The following is a 7,795-nucleotide window of genomic DNA, read 5'->3' as shown; positions in this document are numbered from 1 at the left end:
ATCTGAATGTAAATCACATGACCATGGGGCTGCTACAACGGTCGTTAAGTATGAAAAATGGACATAATTCCCTTTTTCCTTTGCCGTTGTAATTTTGAACGGTCACTAAATGAATTGTTGCACGTTGAAGACTATCTGTACCAGTGATGGGTTTCAATTTTTTTTAGAACCTCTTCTGTAGGTGTGGCCTGCTTTGTGGGAGTGGCTTGCTGGCCATGTGACCAGATGGGAGTGGCTTACCAGCCATAAGACTGGGTGGGCATGGCCAACTTGTAAAATGTGATGAAACTCACTTGACAATGTTCTTGCTTAGCAACCAAAATGTTGGCTCAGAACATCTGGCATTTGAAGCACGCAAGTCTTAAAGCTGTCAAGTTACAAGACCCTTGCACCCCTAACCCTTTAGAAAAAAAAAACCCAGGGGTGTTCAGACTTGACAGCTTTAAGACTTGTGGACTTCAATTCCCAGAATTCCTCCTCTCGCTCTTCATCTTGATGATGTGTGGACGGGCGGGGGGAGGGAGCTGAACCGGTTCTAAACGGCACTGTAGATTTGTGGAACCTCTTCTATGTATAGAAGAGGTTAGAACTGGCAGGAACCCACCCCTGATCTGTACCTACAATTTGTTCACAATGTAAGACACTTAAAAAATAATAAGACAGACAATCCAGCAGAGGGCACTGAAGTCATGTCATTTTTATTTTTGCAACTTGTATTGGGTGATAAAGGCAAAAAAGCATAAATTTACTTAAATTGTATTTCTTTCTCTCTTTAGGACTGCTCAGGAATGTGGGCATCCATCCTTGCTTAGCAGCTATATCTGGCTTATTTGGGTTGACAATAAATATCAAACAGATTTCGGTGATTCGTGCGCATCAGATTAGTTCGGGGTTTTAATTCAGCTTCTAAACCGTGTGGCTTTAGTGTCTATTTGTCTCTACAGCAGGGGTGTCAAACTCAAGGCCCGGGGCCCAGATCTGGCCTGTGAGGTGCTCACATCTGGCCTGCGTGGCCATCCTAGAAACAGTGACGGACTACCCCGCAGTGCAGTGGTGGGGTTCAAATATTTTTACTACCAATTCTGTGGGTGTGGCTTGGTGGGAGTGGCAAGGGAAGGATACTGCAACATCCCCATTCCCCCCCCTAACGTGCTTTCCAGCACTGTTCTCCTGTGCAGGGCAACAAAAGAAGACCAGTCGTTCAGCTAAGACTCGATCAGCTGAGACTCGGAAGGCAGTGAATAGATGGGGCGGGGCCAGCCAGAAGTGGTATTTGCCGGTTCTCCAAACTATTCAAAATTTCCGCTACCGGTTCTCCAGAACCTGTCATAACTAGCTGAATACTACCTCTGCCGCAGTGCCTCTGCCGGCAAAAATGGAGCTCCATTTTCGTTGGCAGAGGGTTGCAGGGGGCCGTCGCAGCTAAAAATGGAGCTCGGGAGTGCTGCGGGCAGCCCACCCAAGCTTCATTTTCTCTGGCAGAGAGTTGCAGGAGACTGCCGCAGGCAAAAACAGAGCTCAGGAGCCCGTTTTCTCTGGCAGAGCACTCCGGTCACCACAGGTGCCCCCAACACTAGTGACGTCAAGCTGGCCACGCCCACCCTGGCCATGCCCCATTCCCCCTCCCCCGGCTGAGATCAAACACAACCCTGATGTGGCCCTCAATGAAACTGAGTTTGACACCCCTGCTCTACAGTTTATAAATCAACACCCGATATCTTGTCCGCCTGTTCGTATTTGTACAGATCCGCAGCAGCGAATGCGATGGTGTGGGCTGTTCCCTTCTGTGCTCTCGAGGAGACTAAATCTCACTGAACTCTGTGGAATGTACTTCTCAGTAAACATCTTTAGGTTTGTGCAGCCAGGCCTAATTGGCTTTCCGTGGGGAGAAGAGAAAATGCAAGAGGTTAAGACACGGGGAAGCCTGGAACCATTAGAGGCACATGGGAAAATTGAACTAGTCATTGAGTCAATTCTTTACTAGAGTCAATGACCAGTGTTCCATCTAGAAAACCACACCGGTTAAAATGGATTAGATAATGAAAACATATTATGCAATAAAATCTGGCAAGGAGAAAATAATAATGAAACGAACAGCCAGCTCTAAATGATTAGTCTAGCAGACTAAGTTTGCACATTGTATAGATTTTATTTTATGCACAATTGCTCTTAGCTAGCCAGTGTGGTTTCCTTTTTTTTTTTGGAATGTGCATAAAAACTATACAGCCTATAAACTTGCATTAACCAAGGGTTAACTTTCAGACAGAACCAACCCAGGTCCTGTCGTCCTGAATCAAATGACTAGGAAAATCCTTTGGGGAGAGATAGAGCAATAAAATCAAACTTTGTATCTGTTGGAAGAAATGTCCAGCTGGGTTCAGTTCCAAGTGGGGAGAAAGGCACTGGAAACATGGAGACTGCTTGAAAAGATGGTTTAATGGTGGACACTGGACAGGATCACATGGTTTGAGGTTCTGGGCAAAAAAGGGAAGAGATGCTGAGAGTGCCTGGATTTTATACCCTCTCTGGGCTTTTGAATTTGAGCTTGCATTCCGATTGGTTGTCACACTCCCATGGGGCCATGCAGGGGCAACTCTGTAGGCTGTCCTGAGTCCCAAGCTTGGTTGACTCTTGCTAGGTGATGATATAATGAAAGGGCTTTGGGATTGCTGTTATGGCTCTGCCTGAAGGAGGTAGATCTTTGTTATGTAGAATAGACTGGCCCAGGCCTTAATGGCCCATTGACAAAGGTGGGGGGTGAGTTTCTGCCTCCCTTTTAGGGGGAATATTCTGTCCTTTTAATATTTCCTAAAATATCTCATTTTTGTAGGAGGGGGGGGGTGCTACCTCCCTACATATCCAAAAGGAAAAGAGAGTAGATTTAAAATCATCATCACCACCATCATCATCACAGGTAAAACTTTTGTTCGATAGGGGATAAAAATTACAGGCAGTTCCAATCCTAGAGAATAATCTATAAAAGTTCTCCTACAGAAAAGCATCAAAGAAAAACTTTAGGTTCCAGGTAACCACAAATTAATGCTAGTCTGATCCTAATTTAGAAGAACTTCTGTTGAAAAGTAATTCCATGTGATATAAAGCACACAAATACTGAATTACAGTAACATGATAAACATCAGGGACTTCAATCAAAATAAAAAAAAAAATAGTCTTATATAATACTTCAAACTAAACTTCTTATCTGCTGCTTTGGGTCACCAGGGATTCTTTATTTAAAAATAAGTAAATAAAAGCCCCACCCCACTAGAAATTGGCCATTCCAATGCTTGCTTAATAAAAATGGATAATCACAACTTGTTGTCAGGCAGAAATCTGTTTCCTAACTATGATTAATTAAATAAGCCATAATTGATTGAGTTCATCATGCCAAGCCACCTATCTGCAAATCATAAATGGCATCTATTTTCATGTGTCAAAAGGTTTTTTTGACCATTGAGTGATATCACCACAAGACTGAAAGTCCCACTTATAAATTGTCTTCTCTTGTCTAGAAAAACACACTTTTCTTGTAAAAAGGTGGAATAAGAAACTGTATGACTTGACTGTTTCCAGCTGATTAATCTGAATTTTAGGATAGGGATGTGTATATATCTCATGCCTAAGAATTCATTGCTCTATTTCACACTTCAGAATTTTGGGAGGAAGATGTGAGGTCATTTAAAAGATACCCACAGAAGCCAAAGGAAAAAATGAGGCATCGTTTGTCTTTTTTTCATTAGAGAAGAAGAACCATGAGTCCATGACTAAGTTTCTTTTGATTTTGATTTGATTTACTAATTTTAAATGGCTGCCAAGCAACAAATATTCTTTGGCTGTCTTTCAAACCAAGATGAACTGAATAAAATGCTAACATTACAAAATGCAGGAAGTCTTTTAAATAGCAAAAAATGAAGCTTAATAAAATTTTCAGTAGTAACAGTAAGCAACACCAGTTTGGATTAAAAACCATACCAAAATAGTGAGACTATATCATCCATCCACCCACCCACCCACCCACCCACGCATCCACCCACGCATCCATCCACCCACCCACGCATCCATCCATCCATCCATCCATCCATCCATCCATCCATCCATCCACCCACCCACCCACCCACCCACCCACCCATCCATCCATCCATCCATCCATCCATCCATCCATCCATCCATCCATCCATCTATCCTCTACCTGTCTTTCTTCCTATCTATCTAATCTATCATCTACCATCCATCATCCATCTATCATCTATCTGTTTATCTATCTCTATCGTATCAACCTACCATTGCCAATTAAAAAGTTCAAAGCTACCCTTCTTGTAGCTATTTGTTTTATTTTGCTTGATGGGACGTATAAATACTGTATTCCTTTTTGATTTGCTTCTGATTGATTGGTCAAGTGCCATAAACTAGTGTTGATTCTTGGCGAGCATATAAATCGGAGATGGGAAACTATTGGCCCTTTATGACTTGTGGACTTCAACTCCCAGGCCGGCTCAGGAATTCTGGGAGTTGAAGTCCACAAGTCATAAAGGGGCCATAATCCACCACCTCCGAACATAAATAATTGATCCTTTTCAGCTTGCACCCATTCCCATTCTAATAAAATCTTGCTGCTGAATGTATTCCTTGTCTCTTCTTTTATGCTTTACCCATCATTATGGACCTTTCTAAACAACCGTCTACAGAAGTCCATACTTTGGATATGGCACTTTACAGTGACGTGCGGTGAGGTTAATGGCTGGTGAGGCTGGTGACGTCATCAGGAAGGCGGGGAATGGGACCACGTGTGCTGGAGGCACACATTTCTGCCTCCGCCCTCCGCAGCTCCCGGACGCGCACGGACGGAGGTAGGCAGAATGGCGCCGAGCCGATCCGGCGGGCAAGCGACTGAGGATCGGGCTGCCTCGCTCGCTCTTTCGTCCGCCTGGATCGGCTCGGCGCCATTCTGCCTACCTCCGTCCGTGCGCGCCCGGGAGCTGTGGAGGGCGGAGGCAGAAATGTTGTCGGCGCTCCCGGATGACATCATCTGGAAATGCCGACATTTCTGCCTCCGCCCTCCGCAGCTCCCGGGCGCACACGGACGGAAGTAGCCACAGCGACACCAAGGCGATCCGGGCGGACGAAAGAGTGAGCGAGGCAGCCCGATCCTCGGTCGCTCGCCCGCCGGATCGGATCAGCGCCATTCTGCCTACCTCCGTCCGTGCGCGCCCGGGAGCTGCGGAGGCAGAAATGTCGGCGTTTCCGGATAACGAAGGCACAAAAGCGACTGTCGACTGTCGCTTTCGTGCCTTCGTCATCCGGGAGCGCCAACAACATTTCTGCCTCCGCCCTCCGCAGCTCCTGGGTGCGCCCGGATGGATGTATAATATTATAATATTATAATATTATATATATATATAGTATATAATATTATATACTATTATTTCATGAAGAGAGGTGAGGCTCCGCCTCCCTTGCCTCCCCTGACCACATGTCACTGGCACTTTATGCATTATGGACTTCTCTAGAGAACTGTCCATCCATGCATCTATGCATCCATCCATGCATCCATCCATCCTCCATCTGTTTGTCTTCCCATCTAACTAATCTATCATCTACTGTCCATCATCCATCTATCATCATCTATTTTGGATACCTTATGCATTACGGACTTCTCTAGACAACTGTCTGGAAAAGTCCATAATGCATACCGTATCCAAGATATGATAGTTTGATCTTGGTAATTAGGGTCTTGAGTTGGTTGGCTTGATGATCCAATGGATTTGTTTTCTGGCCTAATTATAGCATCCACCAAAATTCAAAAGTGTCAATGTGTTGTCTATCCTACTTCTTCAAAGTCCACGTTTCGCTAGAAGGCCACAAAGGGAAATCACTGCCTGCAGAATTCTGTTCTTTGTACATAGACATAAATCCCAGCATCTGAATATCTTTTCGGAAGGACTTCATGACTCCTCTACCAAGTCCTAGTCCGCGGTACATTTCGTGATTGCTTGTTCCTTTATTATTCAGTTATTCAAGTCTAAGACATTGGTTATCTACCCCTTCAAAATCTTCATTTTCAGTTCTAAAGCTGGTTGCTATGCCTGTGTCATTAGTTTGGTCTGCAATATATTTAATCTTAATCCTTTTTCACTGTGCTCCTTGACTTTCATTAATAAGGTTGCAGATCATTTATACATTCAGGTATGAGAGTAGCGCCATCTGCATAGCACAGATTATTGATGTGCCTTCCTTTAAAACCAAAGCTCATCTTTTTCTAATCAAGCTTTTCTCAATATACGTATATTCAGCACATACGTTGAATAAATAAATAAGAGAGTATTCAGCTTTGTCTCACTTCTTTGCCAACCAGACTCAGCCTGTTAGCAGATGAGACAGTAACTGGCGCATTTTCTGGTATCAACAACAGTGTACCGGTAGTCCTCGAGTTACAACCACAATTGAGCCCAAAATGTGAGTTGCTAAGTGAAACATTGGTTAAGTGAGTTTGTCCCATTTTACGATTTTTCTTGCCAGAGAAACACGGTTTATTAAGTGAATCTGGATTCCCCAATGATTTTGCTTGTTAGAAAGTCGCAAAAGATGACTACATGATCCAGCAACAGTCATAAGTATGAGTCAGTTGCCAAGCGTCTTAATTTTGATCATGTGACAATGGTGATGCTGCAACGGTTGTGTGAAACACGGTCATAAGTCACATCTTTCAGCTGTAACTTGGAATGGTCACTAAATGAAGTGTCGTAAGTCGAGGACTGCCTGTATGTGTGCAGTATGATACAAGTAGCCCTTGACTTATGACTGGCCACTTAGTGACTGTTTAAAGTTATAATGGATCGCCCTGGAGGTACTTACACCCTAGTTTGGAAGTTCCAATGGCTTGTCCAGCACATGACTGCATGTTGGGCACTTAGCAACCAGCCCAAATTTATGGCCATAGGTGTTGTGGCTCGCCAGTGGGGCTGGCAGCAGATTCGGACAGTGAGGAAATTGGGGAGGAAGATGGGCCAGCCCTGGAGTCTGGGGAAGGCTCGGATGAGGGCTCTGTGTCGGAGGCAGAGATAGGGCCAGAGCTGTCTGACAGTTATCAGCTACCTTCGGAGTCAGACATCAGTGAGGCAGACGAACAACAGGAGCCTGTTCCTAGTGTGCACATGTGCAGAGTTGCCAGATGAAGGGAACAGCTAAGGAACAGCGGTTGACTTGGGAGAAAGGCCACAGGTGGACGATGAATGGCCCCTCCCAGAGGAAATAAAAGAGGAGCAAAAAGGGAGTGGAGTTTGCAGGAGACAATCAGTTCGCTTAATTGGTTCGTGATTCTCCGAGACTCCTTGCCAAGTCTTGCAGATATCTGCCTGGCAGCTCTCCAAGCTAGATAAGGACTGTGACTGTAAATCCCCCCTTGAAAGACTTTGCTGGATGGGAATGAGAAGAATTCACAGTCAATTAATAAAAGGGGTTTTTTGTTGGGACGAGGAGTTTGCTTCATGCCCTTGGGAAGACTCGGTCAGAACAATTGGCAGTGTGGTCACTTGTACATGTTTTATGACGGAAGCGGTCCACAGCGTATCATTGGACCAGTTGTAGTGCTCACTTAACAATTGCAAAATACTATTATGGTAAAACAAAAAGTTGTGGTTTGTTATTAATGCCTTATTGTACTGTAACCGATAGTCGGAAGTCAATGTTTCTTTTTCTTTCCCTACCCTTCCTCACTTTCCTTTTCCTCTTCCCCTTCACCGTCCTCTTATTTGCATTTTTATTTTATATCTTATAATACTTTATAACCTAACAAAAA

Source organism: Natrix helvetica (assembly GCF_964273705.1).
Source record: "Natrix helvetica genome assembly, chromosome: 5".
Taxonomy (NCBI): domain Eukaryota; kingdom Metazoa; phylum Chordata; class Lepidosauria; order Squamata; family Natricidae; genus Natrix; species Natrix helvetica.
The sequence above is the reverse complement of the archived record's forward strand: the minus strand, read 5'-3'. Positions refer to the sequence as shown.